General features: G+C 40.8%; 1 protein-coding gene across 1 annotated transcript in view; it reads left to right on the top strand.

Annotated features, from left to right (window-relative positions):
- Window positions 1-2,655: 2,655 nt before the first annotated feature.
- The window catches only part of si:dkeyp-23e4.3 (rho GTPase-activating protein 7), a 31,569-nt gene continuing 22,173 nt past the window's right edge, over window positions 2,656-12,051 (top strand). The window contains exon 1 of the mRNA XM_014137973.2: window positions 2,656-2,866. The gene's annotated coding sequence lies outside the window, so the exon portion shown is untranslated. The remainder of the gene's footprint in view (window positions 2,867-12,051) is intronic.

The following is a 12,051-nucleotide window of genomic DNA, read 5'->3' as shown; positions in this document are numbered from 1 at the left end:
AGGTAAACACACACACGGCTGTCCCTTTGTCCTTCTCACAACACTGGGACATATGTCGCTTTGTATTAAACGTACCCACAGTCCACATGGCGCTAGTGTTGCTTTGGATCAGTCTTGGTGGATGGATCTGACTGTTTCCAATAGAGAGGCTTGGCCATTAGCATTAATCACAGTCATTGTAAATACTTCAGTTGTAAATAAAACCATCCAGTAGAACAGACTGGATGGCTGCTGGCCGGTCTGCCACCACAGCTGTTGAAGTAACATCATTTCATCAACACAAAGATTTGAACACCGATGATGTTATTTCTAAGAGTGATGAACTAGAGAGAGATGCTATTGGACCTCTGGATCTTTGATATATAGACCCATTTGGCTATAGCCTGGCCATTTTTAGCCAACCTGTCCAAGCTCATATCGTAAAGTGAGATGATGTGGAATGATCTTCTTTGTTGTGGAGTTCAGTGTGGTTTCTATAGTTTCAGCATAGTTCCATGTCTCCGTATGGCAATTTCTTTGTGATGTTGTGTATTTATTGTAAGGCAGGCTGACTGCCCATGCTGCAAAAGTGAGTAGAAAAACATCTGTCGTCATGGTTAAGTTTGATTTGATGGGAGAGGTAGAGAAACTGAGATATTAGCAGCAGCGATCATTTCATCCTTGCTGGTCACTATCACTTCAGCATTTAGGAGTTGTGGTCCTGAGGAGGAAAACCCAGAAGTCATAATCTCTTACATAGTAACAAGTTTTATAACATCCACAGAACTCAAACTATTCAACAGCAGCTAATATGTTTTCTATAGGAATAGAATTAAAGCAGATTGTGTGATGTAAGGACAGTGCTTTACATCATTTGGAGTTGGACCATTTGGAATAAGGGGCTTGTCAGAGCAGAAGCCTTTGCTTGGGGAGGAGGGCTGCAGTGCACACCCCCGCCCCGCCAAATTAACTTGCCCAAAACAAGGGTGGGACCTTCAAGGAACCAGAAGGAGCCAGTGGCGTTGATGAATTCACCAACTAACCCAAACAGAAAAACTTTATAATTGTGCCAAGTTAAAATATTTGGTCAGTTGTGACAGTTACCGAAGTCAACATTTGTCTTCAAAAGTGTATTATAAAATAATTACTATATTACACAGACATGAAGCAGAAGCACTTTCTAAATCTGCAGGAAAAATAACAAAACTTTGGTCTGCATTAGGATGGACTATGACATCATGCACATAAACCAGAATCTTGGGCTAGGGTCATCCAAGAAAAACATCTCATTCCCAGTAACAGCCAAGAATGCCTATTTCCAGGTTTTATTATAAACTTGAGCTAAGCACTCCAGGAAGGTTGCCAAGGGGACCATGGGTCCTGTACTTCACTCTTGTGTAAAAGTCATTAGTTGTTTTCATTTCTTTCCATCTTTCGTTCAACTGTGAATTAATGCAGCAAAGCGGTGGACCTCTCAAGGGGTTTTCACATTTAAAAGAGCCTAATCAAACACCTACGTTGTAAATGGAACCTATTACCGCTAATGGCTTACCTAAGAATGAATCCTGATGAAGCCTTGAAGAGGGCTATTAGCACTGCAGGTTTTTGTCATCATCCACAGTGGTTTAAGAGTAGTCATTAGAGTTACTATCCTCTTGTTCATTTGATTTGAACTAAATGTGCCATTTCTGCTTTGAAACAGCGGCTGCCTTTTACAAGATGCTGATAGCAGCGACAGGAGAAGGTCAGATCACATATAATTGTGGTCCGCAGGTTTTAGAGATAAGGTACTGTACCATAGGAATAATTTGACTTTCAAGGAACATGGAAGGGTTCCCTGTGGCTCAGTCGGTAGAGTGTGGTGTGTTCAACATTAGGGTTGTGGGTTCGATTCCCATGGGGGACCAGTATGCAAATGTATGCACTCACTACTGTAAGTCACTCTGGATAAGACTGTCTGCTGAATGACTATGATGTTAATGAAATCCATGAAGATTTTATTGAGTGAGTTCTAATGACATAAATAAGTGGTTGATTGTTTGAGTAGGATCAGTAAAGATAGAGTCAATATTCACCATTTTGTCAAGAAAAGTGAGAACATCAATGTGTAAGAAATGTGGCATCTGGATATTGGAAGGAATAGTTACATAAAGTACAAATATTGTACTGTATTATATAAAAAATACTTGATTATTATGAAGCCTGTGTGGAGGGAAGTTCATCATGTTCTTGGCCTGACTGTCTTTGAGAGTTTCCTTGTTTACCTTGATAGGCTGATTGTCTGCTACATCTAATTTTAACTGTCAACTCTGACTACAAAGGGGGAATAATGCCCTCAAGGCCAGAGTCTGAGGTTTGGGAATCTCTTTCAGGTCACTCTAGTCTAGTCTAATACCAACAGGGCAATGTCATGGGATCAACCAGTCTCTTAAGGGTGGTGGTGTGGGGGGGGGTACATTAGCTAATTTAAAATGAATTATTTTATATCAGATGTTACAATTGTATTAATTTTCACAGTAGAGAAAGTTATCTGAATTCTGAAATACTTTATAAATACCCTTGCATGCTTTTAAAGTCAACAGCCTTGGTCATCCATTATGTAATTTTGGAAGCCTCCCTCCTGGGGTGAGCGTTAAGTGCAGTTGGTATGGTCCAGGGGAGGGAAGGGCGACTGGAAAGTGGAAATGTTTGTACTGATTTCACTATGACGCCCAATATGATCAAGACAGCTGAACTTGTCTTCAATATTTGAATGGATTTGTTTAGTTTTTATGTATTTGTATTATTCAACATCAAGTTTGATAAGTTTGCTCATCCTTAACAAGAATAAAACGAGACTAAATATCACATTTTATCTGACAACGTTACAGCACCATGTTGATTACAAGTAAGTAACAACTTTTCTTCTATGAACTTTAGTACTACAATATCAAATTCTAGGACTCCGACAAATATACACTTAGATGTATTAACATATTCAGAGAGCCACTACTAACCTGATAGGGTGTCAGCTGTGAGGTTCATGTGATGCTCAAAATGAGGTGAGGAGTTCAGATGATGTAAGGTGATGTGCTGCACCACCGCATGAGCATCAGCCCTCTAGTCTAACGCATGCTCTAGACTATAGTTTTGCAACAGGCTTTTAAAAATACTTATTTAACAAGCCTAGATGTTTTGTCATATAGATTCAAAAGGATTAGTTTGACTTTCAAGGAACATGAAAGGGTTCACTGTGGCTTAGTTGGTAGCACATGTGTGTGCCACATCAGGGTTGTGGGTTTGATTCCCACAGGGGACCAGTATGAAATATATGCACTCACTACTGTAAATCACTCTGGATAAGAGTGACTATAATGTTAATAAATTACTATAATGTTAATAAAATCCTTAAATGTTCTTGAGTGAGCTCTAATGAAAAAAATAAGTGGTTGATTGTTTGAGTAAAGTCAGTGTCAATATTCACCATTTTGTCAAGGAAAGTGAGTACATAAATATGATACTTCAGCTCATTTAAAATTAATTCTTTTATATCAAATAATTTTATAAATACTTGTTTAAATAGCCTAGATGTTTTGTCATATAGATTCAAAAGTTAAGTTTCTTAGTTTACTCTAAAATTAAGAAAATGAATCCTATAAAAAAATGTCCACATAAAATATTCAAATGACATCTTAAGAATTTAGGCCTACGGAGTACAAAAATAATATTTTTATTTCTGGCCTGTAGGTTGAGTGTTATGTGGGAGAGTGTTATATTGAATTCTTCATGCAGGTGCCAGTCAATTGTTTAAATTCATTTCAGTGATGTTAGTGTGTAATATACTGTATTTGTTTCCTGCTCCATACATATTCCTAGCACGTAGGCAATGGGTTCAGGCTGCAAAATTTGATGAACTTAGGAGTTATGATAGAAAACCAGCTACTTTGGAATCAGAGATAAAATGCCTAGCACATCTGTTGTTTTCCAATAAGTCTTTTTCCCATGGTGTTAGCTTTTCAGAGGATCCAGACTGAACAAAGTCACTCAGTCATTGCAATGGATTAGAGTATTTGGTCTCTAATCAACTAACCATTGTATTTCACCATTTTAAGATTTGGCATCTTATCATGTGCATAGTTCTACTTGACCATTAAATGCCAAGTATTTCAATCCAATCAACATGATTCAAAGTGAGCAGACCCCTAAATTGGGCTCATTTACAGATGGTTCTCTAAAAAGGTTCAGTAGAGATTGACTGGTTCATTGTGGTGTCTAGTATTTCCTAGAAGACCTTAATTCACCAATTATACTTTCTGCAATCTGAAAGTTCTCTAACTATAGCAGCAAAAATCCCTCCAACTCATTTCCCCATTGGCATGAGTGGATCACACAGACACTGTTGTTAGCAACCAGGAGCAACAGAGCGCAGGAACAATTATACCTATGACCTAATGCAATTCTACTTGACAACTTTGGCCGGGGAGTAATGGAATGAGATAAGCCAGCGCTGGTATAGATGGTTAAGGGGGATAAGTTATTGTGTAACGATCACCAGGTGCTCTCTGATTGCCATTGTTATAGAGCCATTGTTACTTTTTCCATATTAACTCTGATTTGCTGACCAAGTGACACTCTTGGGTCATACACAAAATACCTAACAGAACAGAAACATGATAGATGACCAACTGCTGGATATCACTGTTATTTGTGATTCATCAAACATCTATATTCTCTGATTTAAGAACAGAAAATGGAGGTCAGTTCTATCTGTTGGTCTTTCCTGTCTTTTCCTCATAAAAAATGTCCTTGTTTACAGTCATTCAGAGGACATATGTTGGCCATTCACTAGAACACATCCATCCTCTCTGACATGGTTGTAATCTAACTAGGCCACGGTAACCACCCAAAGTCCTATCATCCCTAGCACTCCGCTTGTCTAATGTTACAGTTCTCAACATAACTTCACAGACATTTGAGGTTTTCATACCACTTTTACGCCTCACTTGACACTTGCCATCCCAGGAAAAAGCAGCTAAGGCTTGGTCCTCTGGAGGATGATGTGAAGATCAGAACCATGTAAGCTGTCAGAGCAGAGAGATGTTACCATATCACACTGAGACGCTTTTCTCATGTCTATCAACTCATGAAGAGACATGGCAAAAGATAGCTCTAGGCCTGGAGGCCCATATAGTTGTAGGACATAGGAGACTGCTACGAAGAGTGGGTGTGTAGTGTGTGGTGCGCGCTGGGACGCCACTCGGGGGGGGGGGGGGCAGGGATTGCATCAGGGCTAGAGCACGTAGCGCCATTTTCCCAGGCCCCTAAACGCACTCCTCCGACTTCCTGGCGCTGTGAGGGAGGGTGGGGTTGAATTGCGAGCACGCATCTCTTATCAGAACCCAGAGCCCAAAAGCACAACTTCCTCCAAGGCGGCCTGAGGAATTTGGAATAGGAAGAGCCTTTCCCTTCTTGGCCATATTAAAATTGGCGGTCTCACAGATACAATCGTGCTTATACGCAGTGAGAATACAGTGGTGAACAAGGCGTAGTGAAGTTTATTGTTCACTGTTTTATATATATTTCATACTGCAACTGGGTCACCTGTCTTATGCCTTTTCCAGCCCTGTGATGTCATTCTGACCACTGGTTTGGGTAGCTAATAGTTTATTTACATCTGGGAGCAGGGTGTTAGTATAAGGTGATAACAACTTAGGCTTTATGGTCGTTCCACGGTGCCTTTTGAGAAGTGTAACTTGTTTTTTCATTTTTTTATTTCAAGAGGTTAAATAAATAAAAATACTATAGCAAGTGCATATGAAGTGCCAAATAAAGTAACACAGTTGACCGTAACAGAGTTGACAGTAACAGGGTTGACGATTTCATCTTAAATCAGCCATGAAATCCCATTTTGACAAGGGGAATGGAAGCTTATTGTGTGCAACAGGGAGTGGCAATGGAAGGCAAAAAAAAGAATTGTTAAAACATTTGTAGCCTGTCTATCTATGGGTAACAGGGTTGACGTGTTAGGCTTGACCCGCTCAGTTTTCCACCACAAAACACAGGAAAATGGCCAAAAAGAGTAGAACCAGCTCACCTATTTTTACACTATGATTTGACTATTAGCTGTTTAATGTTGCTTTCGGAAAAAAGATTAAAAAAGGAATAGTTTACTTTCACCATATTAAAATGGGAGTTCACGTAGCAGGGTTGACCATAAAATGAGGGACAGAGGTAAATGAATCACTAATCACACTAAATAATAATCTAGAGAAATGACTTTGTCAAAGCAAAATAATAACTAGGGCTTCACAATGATGGCGAAAACTTAGAGAAATGTTGGGCTTAAGTGGATTAAAATCTTCCTAGATGTCACAGAGGGTGCAGGTAGAATGCCCACCCAAATCACACCCTGACCAAACCTAAATAGAGACATAAAAAGGCTCTCTCAGGTCAGGGCGTGACAGCAGGCTTTTAATATAACCCTGGCAGGTACATTCTGATACATAGCTTTACAGCCTCAGAGTTATGTGATACTAGCCTGTATGCCATATTTTAGCAGGTACAGCTGATCTCCTCTCTAATGTCATAAACTCTGTTCGTCCATCCCAAAACTTGTATTTGTATTTATTATGGATCCCCATTAGCTGCTGCCAAGACAGCAACTATTCTCCTGGGGTCCAGCAAAATGAAGGCAATTATACAATTTAAAAAACATTACAATACATTCACAACAGATTTCATAATACATAATACATAATACATCACATAATACGTGTGTGCCCTCGGGCCCATACTCTACTACTACATACTGTGCCTTGCAAAAGTATTCATCCCCCTTGCCATGTTTCCTATTTTGTTGCATTACAACCTGTAATTTAAATGGATTTTTATTTGGATTTCATGTAATGGACATACAAAAAATAGTCCAAATTGGTGAAGTGAAATGAAAAAAAACTATTTCAAAAAATTAAAAACTGAAAAGTTGTGCGTGCATATGTATTCACCCCTTTGCTATGAAGCTCCTAAATAAGATCTGGTGCGACAAATTACCTTCAGAAGTCACAGAATTAGTTAAATAAAGTCCACCTGTGTGCAATCTAAGTGTCACATGATCTGTCACATGATCTCAGTATATATACACCTGTTCTGAAAGGCCCCAGAGTCTGCAACACCACTAAGCAAGGGGCACCACCAAGCAAGCGGCACCATGAAGACCAAGGAGCTCTCCAAACAGATCAGGTGTCACGTCCTGACCAGTAGAGGGAGTATTTGTATTGTAGTTTGGTCAGGACGTGGCAGAAGGGTATTTGTTTCATATGGTTTGGGTTGTGTGTGTAGTATTAAAGGGGTGTTTGGTTTATGTATTCCGGGGTTTTAGTGTATGTTCTGGTTTTGGTTTTCTGGTTTGTCTATTTCTTTGTTGTCTGTGTGGCTCCCGTTCAGGAACAGCTGTACGTCATTGTTCCTGATTGGGAGTCATATATTAGGAGCTTGTTTTCACCTGGGGTTTTTGTGGGTAGTTGTCTTTTGCACTGCTAGTAATATTTAGCCTGCGAAACTGTCATCTGCCGTTCTTTGTTTTGTTGTTTTTTCCGTGTTCTCTTTATTTAATAAATATAAAGATGAGCATCCACATTCCCGCTGCGTTTTGGTCATCTCTACACGACGACACCCGTGACATCAGGGACAAAGTTGTGGAGAAGTACAGATCAGGGTTGGGTTAAAAAAAATATCTGAAAGATTGAACATTCCACAGAGCACCATTAAATCTATTATTAAAAATGGAAAGAATATGGCACCACAACAAAGCTGCCAAGAGAGGGCCACCCACCAAAACTCATAGACCAGGCAAGGAGGGCATTAATCAGAGAGGCAGCAAAGAGATGAAAGATAACCCTGAGCTGCAAAGCTCCACAGAGGAGATTGAAGTATCTGTCCATAGGACCACTTTAAGCCGTACACTCCACAGAGCTGGGCTTTACGGAAGAGTGGCCAGAAAAAAAGCCATTGCTTAAATAAAAAAATAAGCAAAAGTTTGGTATTCGCCAAAAGGCATGTGGGAGACTCCCCAAACATAAGGAAGAAGGTACTCTGGTCAGATGAGACTAAAATGGAGATTTTTGCCATCAAGGAAAATTATATGTCTGGCACAAACCCAACACCTTTCATCACCCCGAGAACACCATCCCCACAGTGAAGCATGGTGGTGGCAGCATCATGCTGTGGGGATATTTTTCATCGGCAGGGACTGGGAAACTGGTCAGAATTTAAGGAATGATGGATGGGGCTAAATACAGGGAAATTCTTGAGGGAAACCTGTTTCAGTCTTCCAGAGATTTGAGACTGGGACGGAGGTTCACCTTCCAGCAGGACAATGACCCTAAGCATACAGCTAAAGCAACACTCGAGTGGATAAAGGGGAAACATTTAAATGTCTTGGAATGGCCTAGTCAAAGCTCAGACCCCAATCCAATTGAGAATCTGTGGTATGACTTAAAGATTGCTATACAACAGCGGAACCCATCCAACTTGAAGGACCTGGAGCAGTTTTGCCTTGAAGAATGGCCAAAAATTCCAGTGGCTAGATGTGCCAAGCTTATAGAGACATACCCCAAGGGACTTGCAGCTGTAATTGCTACAAAAGGTGGCTCTACAAAGTATTGACTATGGGGGGTGAATAGTTATGCACGCTGAAGTTTTCAATTTTTTTGTCTTATTTCTTGTTTGTTTCACAATTAAAAATATTTTGCATCTTCAAAGTGGTAGGCATGTTGTGTTAATCAAATTATACAAACCCAAAAAAATATATTTTAATTCCAGGTTGTAAAGCAACAAAATAGGAAAAATGTCAAGGGGGTGAATACTTTTGCAAGCCACTGTATCTACAACACAAAATCCATGTGTACGTGTGTGTATAGTGCATATGTTATCGTGTGTATGTATGCATGTGTCTGCGCCTGTCTGTCTGTTTTTTAAATTAAATGTTAGTGCTTGCATGAGTTACTTGATGTGGAATATAGTTCCATGTAGTCATGGCTCTATGTAGTACTGTGTACCTCCCATAGTCTGTTCTGGACTTGGGAACTGTGAAGATACCTTTGGGGGCATGTCTTGTGGGGTATGTATGGGTGTCCAAGCTGTGTGCCAGCAGTTCAAATAGACAGATTGGTGTATTCAACATTCAACTTCTCACGAATACAAGTAGCAATGAAGTGAATCTCTCCTCCACTTTGAGCCAGGAGAGATTGATATGCATATTATTAATGTTAGCTCTCTGTGCACATCCAAGGGCCAGGCATGCTGCCCTGTTCTGAGCCAATTCCAATTTTCCTAAATCCCTCTTTGTGGCACCTGACCACACAGCTGAACAGTAGTCCAGGTGTGACAAAACTAGGACCTGTAGGACCTGCCTTGTTGATAGTGCTGTTAAGAATGCAGAGCAGAGCTCTATTATGGACAGACTTCCCCTATCCTAGCTACTGTTGTATCAATATGTTTTGACCATGACAGTTTATAATCCAGGGTTACTCCAAGCAGTTTAGTCTCCTCAACTTGCTCAATTTACACATTATTCATTACAAGATTTTGTTGAGGTTTAGGGTTTAGTGAATGATTTGTCCCAAATACAATGCTTTTAGTTTTTGAAATATTTAGGATTAACTTATTCCTTGCCACCAATTCTGAAACTGACTGCAGTTCTTTGTGAAGTGTTGCAGTCAATTCAGTTGCTGTGGTGGCTGACGTGTATATTGTTGAGTCATCCACATACATAAACTCAGCAAAAAAAGAAACGTCCCTTTTTCAGGACCCTGTCTTTCAAAAATAATTCGTAAAAATCCAAATAACTTCACAGATCATCATTGTAAAGGGTTTAAACACTGTTTCCCATGCTTGTTCAATTAACCATGAACAATTAATGAACATTCACCTTTGGAAGGGTCGTTACGACACTAACAGTAAAGAGGCCTTTCTACTGACTCTGAAAAATGTCAAAAGAAAGATGCCCAGGGTCCCTGCTCATCTGTGTGAATGTGCTTTAGGCATGCTGCAAGGAGGCATGAGGACTGCAGATGTGGCCAGGGCAATAAATTACAATGTCCGTACTGTGAGACGCCTAAGACAGCACTACAGGGAGACAGGACAGACAGCTGATCGTCCTCGCAGTGACAGACCACATGTAACAACATCTGCACTGGATCGGTACATCCGAACATCACACCTGCAGGACAGGTACAGGATGGCAACAACAACTGCCCGAGTTACACCAGGAACACACAATCCCTCCATCAGTGCTCAGACTGTCCGCAATAGGCTGAGAGAGGCTAGACTGAGGGCTTGTAGGCCTGTTGTAAGGCAGGTCCTCACCAGACATCACCGGCAACAACGTCGCCTATGGGCACAAACCCACCGTCGCTGGACCAGACAGGACTGGCAAAAAGTGCTCTTCACTGACGAGTCGCGGGTTTGTCTCACCAAGGGTGATGGTCGGATTCGCGTTTATCGTCAAAGGAATGAGCGTTACATCAAGGCCTGTACTCTGCAGCGGGACAGATTTGGAGGTGGAGGGTTCGTCATGGTCTGGGACAGTGTGTCACCGCATCATCGGACTGAGCTTGCTGTCATTGCAGGCAATCTCAACGCTGTGTGTTACAGGGAAGACATCCTCCTCCCTCATGTGGTTTCCCTTCCTGCAGGTTCATCCTGACATGACCCTCCAGCATGACAATGCCACAAGCCATACTGCTCGTTCTGTGCGTGATTTCCTGCAAGACAGAAATATCAGTGTTTTGCCATGGCCAGCGAAGAGCCCGGATCTCAATCCCATTGAGCACGTCTGGGACCTGTTGGATCGGAAGGTGAGGGCCAGGGCCATTCCCCCCAGAAATGTCCGGGAACTTGCAGGTGCCTTGGTGGAAGAGTGGGGTAACATCAGCAAGAACCGGCAAATCTGGTGCAGTCCATGAGGAGGAGATGCACTGCAGTACTTAATGCAGCTGGTGGCCACACCACATACTGACTGTTACTTTTGATTTTGACCCCCCCTTTGTTCAGGGACACATTATTCCAGTTCTGTTACTCACATGTCTGTGGAACTTGTTCAGTTTATGTCTCAGTTGTTGAATTTTGTTATGTTCATACAAATACTTTACATGTGTTAAGTTTGCTGAAGATAAACACATTTTGACAGTGAGAGGACGTTTAATTTTTTTGCTGAGTTTAGATATTCCTGGCTTTACTTAAAGCCAGTGGCATGTCGTTAGTAAATATTGAAAAAAGTAAGGGGCCTAGACAGCTGCCCTGGGGAATTCCTGATTCTACCTGATTTTGTTGGAGAGGCTTCCATTAAAGAACACCCTCTGTGTTCTGTTAGACAGGTAACTCTTGATCCACAATATAGCAGGGGGTGTAAAGCCATAACACATTTTTCCAGCAACATACTATGATCGATAATGTCAAAAGCCTCATTGAAGTCTAACAAAACGCCCCCCACAATCTTTTTTTAATACATTTCTATCAGTCATTTGTGTAAGTGCTGTGCTTGTTGAATGTCCTTCCCTAAAAGCATACTGAAAGTCTGTTGTCAATTTGTTTACTGTAAAATAGCATTGTATCTGGTTAAAGAAAGGTGAAATCTGGTCAAACACAATTTTTCCCAAAAGTTTACTAAGGGTTGGTAGCAGGCTGATTGGCCGGCTATTTGAACCAGTTAAGAAGGCTATACTATTCTTAGGTAAGGGAAAACCTTTTGCTTCCCTGAGGGCACACACTTTCTAGTAGGCTTAAATTGAAGATCTGGGAAATAGGAGAGGCAATATTGTCCGCTATTATCTTCTGTAATTTTCAATCCAAGTTGTCAGACCCCGGTGGCTTGTCATTGATGATAGACAACTTTTATTTCTTCACCTTCCACACTTCACGGAATTCAAAATTACAACCCTTGTCTTTCATAATTTGGTCAGATACACTTGGATGTGTAGTGTCAATGTTTGTTGCTGGCATTTCATGCCTAAGTTTGCAAATTTTGCCAATGAAAAAATCATTAAAGTAGTTGACAAATGTAATTTAAGGTGTTCCAAAGCTTTTTACTATCAT

This window comes from Salmo salar, chromosome ssa13 (genome assembly GCF_905237065.1).
Source record: "Salmo salar chromosome ssa13, Ssal_v3.1, whole genome shotgun sequence".
NCBI classification, from domain to species: domain Eukaryota; kingdom Metazoa; phylum Chordata; class Actinopteri; order Salmoniformes; family Salmonidae; genus Salmo; species Salmo salar.
This window is presented reverse-complemented; position numbering and strand designations above follow the sequence as displayed.